A 12,037-nucleotide genomic window follows, 5' to 3' on the forward strand; every position below is an offset into this window, starting at 1 on the left:
GAAATTTTCAGCATAGATAATTTTATGTATGCTGAATACGAATCTGTGGTCAACATCTAAAAATTCGTATAATTACTCGAGTAATTAGCATTTGAATTGAATCATAATTAGTCCAGGTGCTAATTAAAAGGTTAAATTTATGAATTACATTCTTTTGACTGATAATACTTAAATACCATATAGAATAGCATCTATACAAAGATTTTCATCAAAATCTGAGGAAGTTGAAAATATGAGCAAAAAAAATGAAGGCTATATATAGCCTGGGATATTTCGTGATTTTTTTAAAAAAAAATTTTCTTGAAATTTTGAGAATAGATACCTTTATGTATGCTGAATACGAATCTGTGGTCAAAATCTAAAAATTCGTATAATTACTCGAGTAATTAGCATTTGAATTTTCTCATAATTAGTCCAGGTGCTAATTAAAAGGTTAAATTTATGAATTACATTCTTTTGACTCATAATTCTTAAATACCATATAAAATAACATCTATACACAGATTTTCATTAAAATCTGAGGAAGTTGAAAATCTGAGCAAAATAAATGCAAGCCTTGGCTTTTTCGTGATTTTTTTGAAAAAATAAATTTTCTTGATATTTTCAGCATAGATATCTTTATGAATGCTGAATACGAATCTGTGGTCAAAATCTAAAAATTCGTATAATTAATCGAGTAATTAGCATTTGAATTTTATCATAATTAGTCCAGGTGCTAATTAATAAAGCGGTTGATATCTTGAATTACAGTCTTTTGACTCCAAATACTTAAATACCGTATAAAATAACATCTATACACAGATTTTCATTAAAATCTGAGGAAGTTGAAAATATGAGCAAAAAAAATGAAGGCTATATATAGCCTGGGATATTTCGTGATTTTTTTAAAAAAAATTTTCTTGAAATTTTGAGAATAGATACCTTTATGTATGCTGAATACGAATCTGTGGTCAAAATCTAAAAATTCGTATAATTTCTCGATTAATCAGCATTTAAATCTTATAATAATTAGTCCAGGTGCTAATTAATTAGCCGGTTAATATCATGAATTACATTCTTTTGATTCATAATACTTAAATACCATGTAAAATAACATCTATACACAGATTTTCATTAAAATCTGAGGAAGTTGAAAATCTGAGCAAAAAAATGCCTTGGATTTTTCGTAAATTTTTTTTGGAAATAAATTTCCTTGAAATTTTAAGAATAGATACCTTTGTGTATGCTGAATACGAATCTGTGATCAGAATATAAAAATTCGCATAATTACTCGAGAAATTAGCATTTAAATTTTATCATTAGTCCAGGTGCTAATTAAAAGGTTAAATTTATGAATTACATTCTTTTGACTCATAATACTTAAATGCCATATAAAACAACATCTATACACAGATTTTCATTAAAATCTGAGGAAGTTCAAAATCTGAGTAAAAAAATGCAAAAAATGCTTTGGATTTTTCGTGATTTTTTTTTTAAAAAATAAATAATCTTGAAATTTTCAGAATAGATACCTTTATGTATGCTGAATACGAATCTGTGGACAAAATCTAAACATTCGTATAATTACTTGAGTAATTAGCATTTGAATTTTATGATAATTAGTCCAGGTGCTAATTAATAAACCGGTTAATATCATGGATTACAGTCTTTTGACTCCAAACACTTAAATACCACATAAAATAACATCTATACACAGGTTTTCATTAAAATCTAAGGAAGTTGAAAATCTGAGCAAAAAAAATGCAAGATTTTTTGAAAAAATAAATTTTCTTGAAATTTTCAGAATACATACCTTTATGTATACTGAATACGAATCTGTGATCAGAATCTAAAAATTCGTATAATTATTCGATTAATTAGCATTTGAATTTTATCATAATTAGTCCAGGTGCTAATCAATAAACCGGTTAATATTATGAATTACAGTCTTTTGACTCGAAATACTTAAATACCATATAAAATAACATCTATACACAGATTTTCATTAAAATGTGAGGAAGTTGAAAATCTGAGCAAAAAAAATGCCGGGCTATAGCCCTAGGATTTTTCATCATCTTTTTTGAAAAAATAGATTTGCTCGATATTTTCACCATAGATAATTCTATGTATGCTGAATACGAATCTGTGGTCAAAATCTAAAAATTCGTATAATTACTCGAGTAATTAGCATTTAAATTTCATCATAATTAGTCCAGGTGCTAATTAAAAGGTTAAATTTATGAATTACATTCTTTTGACTCATAATATCTAAATACCATATAAAATAACATCTATACAAAGATCTTCATTAAAATCTGAGGAAGTTGAAAATCTGAGCGAAAAAAATTGCAATCGTAATTTTTTTGAAAAAATAGATATTTTTGAAATTTTCAGCATAGATATCTTTATGAATGCTGAATACGAATCTGTGGTCAAAATCTAAAAATTCGTATAAATATCCGAGTAATTAGCATTTGAATTTAATCATAATTAGTCCAGGTGCTAATTAATAAACCGGTTAATATCATGAATTACAGTCTTTTGACTCCAAATACTTAAATACCATATTAAATAACATCTATACACAGATTTTCATTAAAATCTGAGGAAGTTGAAAATCTGAGCAAAAAAAATGCTAGGCTATACCCTTGGATATTTCGTGATTTTTTTTAAAAATAGATTCTCTCGAAATTTTGAGAATAGATACCTTTATGTATGCTGAATGCGAATCTGTGGTCAAAATCTAAAAATTCGTATGATTACTCGAGTAATTAGAATTTGAATTTTATCATAATTAGTCCAGGTGCTAATTAATCAACCGGTTAATATCATGAAATACAGTCTTTTGACTCCATATACTTAAATACCATATAAATTAACATCTATACACAGATTTCATTAAAATCTGAGGAAGTTGAAAATATGAGCAAAATAAATGCTCATTTTTCGTGATTTTTTTTAGAAAATAAATTTTCTTGAAATTTTAAGCATAGATATCTTTATGAATGCTGAATACGAATCTGTGGTCAAAATCTAAAAATTCTTATAATTAATGGAGTAATTAGCATTTGAATTTTATCATAACTAGTCCAGGTGCTAATTAATAAACCGGTTAATATCATGAATTACAGTCTTTTGACTCCAAATACTTAAATACCGTATAAAATAACATCTATACACAGATTTTCATTAAAATCTGAGGAAGTTGAAAATCTGAGCAAAAAAAAATGCAATGCTATATAGCCTGGGATTTTTCCTGATTTTTTTTTGAAAAAATAGATTTTCTCGAATTTTTCAGCATAGATAATTTTATGTATGCTGAATACGAATCTGTGGTCAAAATCTAAAGATTCGTATAATTACTCGAGTGATTAGCATTTAAATTTTATCATAATTAGTCCAGATGCTAATCAAAAGGTTAAATTTATGAATTACATTCTTTTGATTCATAATATTTAAATACCATATAAAATAACAACTATACACAGATTTTCAGTAAAATCTGAGGAAGTTGAAAATCTGAGCAAAAAAAAAAATGCAAGGCTATAGGATTTTTCGTGATTTTTTTTTAAAAGATAAATTTTCTTGAAATTTTCAGAATAGATATCTTTATGAATGCTGAATACGAATCTGTGGTGAAAATGTAAAAATTGGTATAATTAATCGAGTAATTAGCATTTAGATTTTATGATAATTAGTCCAGGAGCTAATTAAAAGGTTAAATTTATGAATTACTTTTTTTTGACTACAAATACTTAAATACCATATAAAATAACATCTATACATAGATTTTCATTAAAATCTGAGGAAGTTAAAAATCTGAGCAAAAAAAATGCAACGCTATATATAGCCTTGGATTTTTCGTGATTTTCTAAAAAACAGATTTTGTTGAAATTTTGAGAAGAGATACCTTTATGTATGCTGAATACGAATCTGTGGTCAAAATCTAAAAATTCGTATAATTACTCGAGTAATTAGCATTCTAATTTTATCATAATTGGTCCAGGTGCTAATTAATTAACCGGTTAATATCATGAATTACAGTCTTTGGCTCATAATACTTAAATACCATATAGAATAACATCTATACTAAGATTTTCATTAAAATCTGAGGAAGTTGAAAATCTGAGAAAATTTTCTTGTAATTTTCAGCATAGATATCCTTATGAATGCTGAATACGAATCTGTGGTCAAATTGTAAAAATTCGTATAATTAATTGAGTAATTAGCATTTCAATTTTATCATAATTAGTCCAGGTGCTAATTAATTAACCGGTTGATATCATGAATTACAGTCTTTTCACTCCAAATACTTAATTACCATATAAAATATCATTTATACACAGATTTTCATTAAAATCTGAGGAAGTTGAAAATCTGAGCCAAAAAAAATGCAAGGCTATATATATAGCCTTGGAATTTTCGTGATTTTTTTGAAAAAATAAATATTCTTGAAATTTTCAGCATAGATATCGTTATGAATGCTGAATACGAATCTGTGGTCAAAATCTAAAAATTCGTATAATCAATCGAGTAATTAGCATTTAAATTTTATAATAATTACTCCAGGTGCTAATTAATAATCCGGTTAATATCATGAATTACAGTCTTTTGACTCCAAATACTTAAATACCATATGAAATAACATCTATACACAGATTTTCATTAAAATCTGAGGAAGTTGAAAATCTGAGAAAAAAAAATGCAAGGCTATAGCCTGGGATTTTTCGTGATTTTTTTGAAAAAATAAATTTTCTTGGAATTTGCAGAATAGATACCTTTATGTATGTTGAATACGAATCTATGATCAGAATCTAAAAATTCGTATAATTATTCGAGTAATTAGCATTTGAATTTTATCATGATTAGTCCAGGTGCTAATTAATAAACCGGTTGATATCATGAATTACAGTCTTTTGACTCCAAATACTTAAATACCATGTAAAATAACACCTATACACAGATTTTCATGAAAATCTGAGGAAATTGAAAATCTGAGCAAAAAAAATGGATTTTTCATTTTTTGAAAAAATAGATTTTCTCGAAATTTTCAGCACAGATAATTTTATGTATATTGAATACGAATCTGTGGTCAAAATCTAAAAATTCGTATAATTACTCGAGTAATTACCATTTAAATTTTATCATAATTAGTCCAGGTGCTAATTAAAAGGTTAAATTTATGAATTACTTTCTTTTGAGTCATAATACTTAAATACCATATAAAATGACATCTATACACAGATTTTCATTAAAATCTGAGGAAGTTGAAAATCTGAGCAAAAAAAAAAAATGCCTTGGATTTTTCGTGATTTCTTTGAAAAAATAGATTTTCTTGAAATTTTGAGAATAGATACCTTTATGTATGCTGAATACGAATCTGTGGTCAAAATCTAAAAATTCCTATAAATACTCGAGTAATTAGCATTTGAATTTTATCATTAGTCCAGGTGCTAATTAATCAACCGGTTAATATCATGAATAGCAGTCTTTTGACTCATAATACTTAAATACCATATAAAATCATATCTATACACAGATTTTCATTAAAATCTGAGGAAGTTGAAAATCTGAGAAAAAAAAATGCAAGGCATTGGATATTTCGTGATTTTTTTTTTTAATTAGATTTTCTTGAAATTTTGAGAATAGATACCTTTATGTATGCTGAATACGAATCTGTAGTCAAAATCTAAAAATTCGTATAATTACTCGAGTAATTAGCATTCGAATTTTATCCTAATTAGTCCAGGTGCTAATTAATCAACCGGTTGATTCCAGGCTGCCTTAGCAACTGCCCAGCAAAGCATGACTGAACTTAAAAAATCTAACTGAGAAATATTCTTTAATGGACTGATCACGCAGACATCTGTAGAGCCCGGAGAGACAGACATTCACAAAATTAAGGGAGAGGAAAACCAGTTGTCTCCCATCTAAACCCTTTAGAAACTGCCAACGACCTACTTAACACCTGGGCCACTACGTCTGGTTTTTCAAATCTAACTTCTGAAATGCATGGTAAACTAAATCCCAAACATGAACATAGCGATAGACTGATGCACTTCATGATGAACAAGGGGCATGATAACTGTAGTAGCATATTCACTGAATTCGAACTTGACGCAGCGCTGCCCAAGAAAACTAAATCCCTAGAAAAGAAAAGGTATCACCTATGAAATCATACCATCCTTCGCAACGTACCAGGCAATCCTCATTTTGCACTATGCAACATGAGCTCTCTGGCAGGTCTGAGCCTTTGTGGCAGGGACACATGCAGACAGCTCACAACAACGGTGGCCAAAACAAGGCCAGTAGCAGTAACACTGCAATGGACAGAAAGGGAAGGATGCAGACAGATGATGCCTGACAACTAATGAGAAAAAGCTTTTGCTTCCGTTCTATTAATAGGAAGATAGACAAAGAGCCACTCCCGATGTGAGCAGTACTCCCAAATCCAACCAACCTGATGCTTTTAAACCTATAGCTTTGACGAGTTGTTTCTGTAAAACCCCTTAAAGGATGGTACTCAGTCGTCTTTTATATGGAACTAGAGAGCATCTGTCTCCCAATCTTATAGTTTTATGCACAAAATAATGAATATCACTGCATTACCACTTTTTAACGTTCCATACAGAATACAATAACGCCACCTTCCATGCCCTTAAAGCTCCTTTTGATATTGCTAATCAGTAAGTAATCCTTTATGAACTTGCTGCAATAGATATGGGGCTGGCTTTTGTGCTGGATTTCAAGCTACCTCTCCAATGGAAAGTCATCTATTCTGTTTCAGGGACAAAAGTGAAATCAAAGTAGTTGTTGAACCTGGTACTCCGCTGGGCGATGTGCATAGTTCAATGTCCTAATTAAGCCCTTCTTCCGTCCATGCCCACGAATACCGAACTCCATATGCTTACTTATGCTGACAGCATAATCCACTCACTATACTTAGTAATGGATAAGGTCACCGCTGTTGACAATACCAAAATCCTCAACAGACGTCCTCATAAAAGAGGGAAATGTCACTCGAGAGATTCGGTTGAAGAATGAGACCCACATTATGCATTTCTTAACACTTCCATTATCAAACTTTTCTTAGCATTTATGTCCCTGACTCCTGGCCCTCGTTCCTTGACCCACAGCATCTAACGTGAGAAAAAAGAATCCCTGAAACCTTCCTCTCCAAACAACTAGCAAACTGAACAACTCCCGCTCTGGACAAATGTACCCCATCCCTAGCATACATAGAATCCCTGCCATAGAGGTTGTTCCATTGGTCCAGGAAGGGGACGCCCCTCCCCCCACAATATGACGCCAACGTTGAGTTGACACCAATTGCCCGAGAGACCCACTCCTCACTGACCCCCTTCCTCGACAGGACACCATATGCGATAGGGATCCCTCCCTTTTGCCTAATTTTACCTATGTCTTCCCTATAGATGACTAACATCCCCTCACTCCTACACTTGGCGACGTCACTGCTCCCTGCACTCAGGCAGATGTCATGGGTTTGACCCCATTTCCGGACAAGAAGTTGTCCAACCTATCTACTACATCACCTATCCACGCCCTAGGGTAACACACCCTCATTCTATTTTCCTATCTTTACTACAAAAAATCTATCCCAATGCCTTACCTGGCTGTCCTCAACAACCAGAATCTTACCTTGACGTCTACCTCCTTTTTCCTCTTCTACTGAGTTGATAGTTGGCTGGTTTTCTTGAGCATCATACGAGACCCCACCACTGTCCAATCCGAAACACTGTTCTCAGCTGATCCATTGTTATCTACCTCCACTGAATCGTGTTCTCTTCTGGTATCATACTATCTATGACACCCTAATTTTCAAGCTTAGAGCGAAGATTACGATTTTCCTCGCTCAAGGCTTCCACCTTTCCCTCTAACTCTGAAATCCTCCTGAGGAGCGATTCCAAACCGTAGAACTACACTGAATACGAGAGAGAGAGAGAGAGAGAGAGAGAGAGAGAGAGAGAGAGAGAGAGAGAGAGAGAGAGAGAGAGAGAGAGAGAGAGAGAGAGAGAGAGCAATACATTAAGTACTAGCTCACCAATCAGGCGGGTATTTTACCTCACTTTGGGCGCTACCCAGAGACACGTCTGATCTTGACCACTGACCACTGGGTCCCTACAACAAACCACTTGTAGTGCTATTGTTGTAACACTCAATTTGTATTTCGATAACCCGGGACTCAGCATTAAGAATTAGACATCCACATTCCAAACGGAACTATTTGCTATCCTTATGGTCCTTAGATTTATTGAGAACTCAAAGATAGATCGTCTGACTGTAAGAGATTCTCATTCCTCACTAAATGCGTTAACTCGCTTTAGCATGACTGTAATATAACTGTGTCTGAAGCACGACACAGATTTGATCAAACTACTCATGCCGGAATTATGAGTCCACTTTCTGTGGATTCCTTCATATTTTGGGCTCATAATGGATGATGAGGCTGACGAGCTAGCAAGCATTCTGCCTTGAAGGAAGAAATATTATCCTGAGTCTACCTGCGAGTAGCCTTGAAATATTCCTTCAGAAAAAACATAAACAACATCTTTTAGGCTTAATGTGACATGAAACAATAACAAACATTTCCATCTATCATCATGTCATTATGAAAGAACCACATGTATACTGTTCCACCAACGGGATCAGTCAGTACGCACACGTTGACGGTGTTGTCCCTTACCGTCGTAGGCTAGGCTATAGATATTCATAAAAGTTTGCCAGGGCCTCTTAAAGAATTATTTACTAGGAATCTTTACTACTGGAAAATTTTTTTTCTTCTTTTTTAGAAGGGTACGTTTATGTGCGTAGAGATAAATAATAACCATCAAGATAATAGAAAGCTCACAAGGAATATACAATTCACATTATTACACCAAGAGGGGTCTCAAAGTGCCTAATTTCTTGTGGCAAAAATGGCTTTTTGTTGTCGAGTGCTGGAGGGAGAAGGAGGGGCCTACTATGGTAGCTGCCTCACTGTTATATCAAATGATGCCCAAGAGTTTACCTCTCCTGTTGATAATGAATAGACCAAATGTAAAGTATGCCAACAAAGCTAATCCTACACACTGTGACGTTATATACATGACGTAAAATGAGTGAGTTTATTGATGTTTCTCACCAAACATTATAAGATATGCATAACTTACATCCATATCAATGTTCTTCCTCGGATACTTGAAAAATATCAAAAGTACTTACTGTAGATTTTTTGTTTATATTATATATATATATATATATATATATATATATATATATATATATATATATATATATATATATATATATATTTTTTTTTTTTTTTTTTTTTGCCGCTGTCTCCCGCGTTTGCGAGGTAGCGCAAGGAAACAGACGAAAGAAATGGCCCAACCCATCCCCATACACATGTATATACATACGTCCACACACGCAAAATATACATACCTACACAGCTTTCCATGGTTTACCCCAGACGCTTCACATGCCCCGATTCAATCCACTGACAGCACGTCAACCCCGGTATACCACATCGCTCCAATTCACTCTATTCCTTGCCCTCCTTTCACCCTCCTGCATGTTCAGGCCCCGATCACACAAAATCTTTTTCACTCCATCTTTCCACCTCCAATTTGGTCTCCCTCTTCTCCTCGTTCCCTCCACCTCCGACACATATATCCTCTTGGTCAATCTTTCCTCACTCATTCTCTCCATGTGCCCAAACCATTTCAAAACACCCTCTTCTGCTCTCTCAACCACGCTCTTTTTATTTCCACACATCTCTCTTACCCTTACGTTACTTACTCGATCAAACCACCTCACACCACACATTGTCCTCAAACATCTCATTTCCAGCACATCCATCCTCCTGCGCACAACTCTATCCATAGCCCACGCCTCGCAACCATACAACATTGTTGGAACCACTATTCCTTCAAACATACTCATTTTTGCTTTCCGAGATAATGTTCTCGACTTCCACACATTCTTCAAGGTTCCCAGAATTTTCGCCCCCCTCCCCCACCCTATGATCCACTTCCGCTTCCATGGTTCCATCCGCTGCCAGATCCACTCCCAGATATCTAAAACACTTCACTTCCTCCAGTTTTTCTCCATTCAAACTCACCTCCCAATTGATTTGACCCTCAACCCTACTGTACCTAATAACCTTGCTCTTATTCACATTTACTCTTAACTTTCTTCTTTCACACACTTTACCAAACTCAGTCACCAGCTTCTGCAGTTTCTCACATGAATCAGCCACCAGCGCTGTATCATCAGCGAACAACAACTGACTCACTTCCCAAGCTCTCTCATCCCCAACAGACTTCATACTTGCCCCTCTTTCCAAAACTCTTGCATTCACCTCCCTAACAACCCCATCCATAAACAAATTAAACAACCATGGAGACATCACACACCCCTGCCGCAAACCTACATTCACTGAGAACCAATCACTTTCCTCTCTTCCTACACGTACACATGCCTTACATCCTCGATAAAAACTTTTCACTGCTTCTAACAACTTGCCTCCCACACCATATATTCTTAATACCTTCCACATAGCATCTCTATCAACTCTATCATATGCCTTCTCCAGATCCATAAATGCTACATACAAATCCATTTGCTTTTCTAAGTATTTCTCACATACATTCTTCAAAGCAAACACCTGATCCACACATCCTCTACCACTTCTGAAACCACACTGCTCTTCCCCAATCTGATGCTCTGTACATGCCTTCACCCTCTCAATCAATACCCTCCCATATAATTTACCAGGAATACTCAACAAACTTATACCTCTGTAATTTGAGCACTCACTCTTATCCCCTTTGCCTTTGTACAATGGCACTATGCACGCATTCCGCCAATCCTCAGGCACCTCACCGTGAGTCATACATACATTAAATAACCTTACCAACCAGTCAACAATACAGTCACCCCCTTTTTTAATAAATTCCACTGCAATACCATCCAAACCTGCTGCCTTGCCGGCTTTCATCTACCTCTTCTCTGTTTACCAAATCATTTTCCCTAACCCTCTCACTTTGCACACCACCTCGACCAAAACACCCTATATCTGCCACTCTATCATCAAACACATTCAACAAACCTTCAAAATACTCACTCCATCTCCTTCTCACATCACCACTACTTGTTATCACCTCCCCATTTGCGCCCTTCACTGAAGTTCCCATTTGCTCCCTTGTCTTACGCACTTTATTTACCTCCTTCCAGAACATCTTTTTATTCTCCCTAAAATTTAATGATACTCTCTCACCCCAACTCTCATTTGCCCTTTTCTTCACCTCTTGCACCTTTCTCTTGACCTCCTGTCTCTTTTATACGTCTCCCACTCAACTGCATTTTTTCCCTGCAAAAATCGTCCAAATGCCTCTCTCTTCTCTTTCACTAATACTCTTACTTCTTCATCCCACCACTCACTACCCTTTCTAATCAACCCACCTCCCACTCTTCTCATGCCACAAGCATCTTTTGCGCAAGCCATCACTGATTCCCTAAATACATCCCATTCCTCCCCCACTCCCCTTACTTCCATTGTTCTCACCTTTTTCCATTCTGTACTCGGTCTCTCCTGGTACTTCCTCACACAAGTCTCCTTCCCAAGCTCACTTACTCTCACCACCCTCTTCACCCCAACATTCACTCTTCTTTTCTGAAAACCCATACAAATCTTCACCTTAGCCTCCACAAGATAATTATCAGACATCCCTCCAGTTGCACCTCTCAGTACATTAACATCAAAAGTCTCTCTTTCGCGCGCCTGTCAATTAACACGTAATCCAATAACGCTCTCTGGCCATCTCTCCTACTTACATAAGTATACTTATGTATATCTCGCTTTTTAAACCAGGTATTCCCAATCATCAGTCCTTTTTCAGCACATAAATCTACAAGCTCTTCACCATTTCTATTTACAACACTGAACACCCCATGTATACCAATTATTCCCTCAACTGCCACATTACTCACCTTTGCATTCAAATCACCCATCACTATAACCCGGTCTCGTGCATCAAAACCACTAACACACTCA

The sequence above is a fragment of the Panulirus ornatus genome, chromosome 4 (genome assembly GCF_036320965.1).
Source record: "Panulirus ornatus isolate Po-2019 chromosome 4, ASM3632096v1, whole genome shotgun sequence".
Lineage (NCBI taxonomy): Eukaryota > Metazoa > Arthropoda > Malacostraca > Decapoda > Palinuridae > Panulirus > Panulirus ornatus.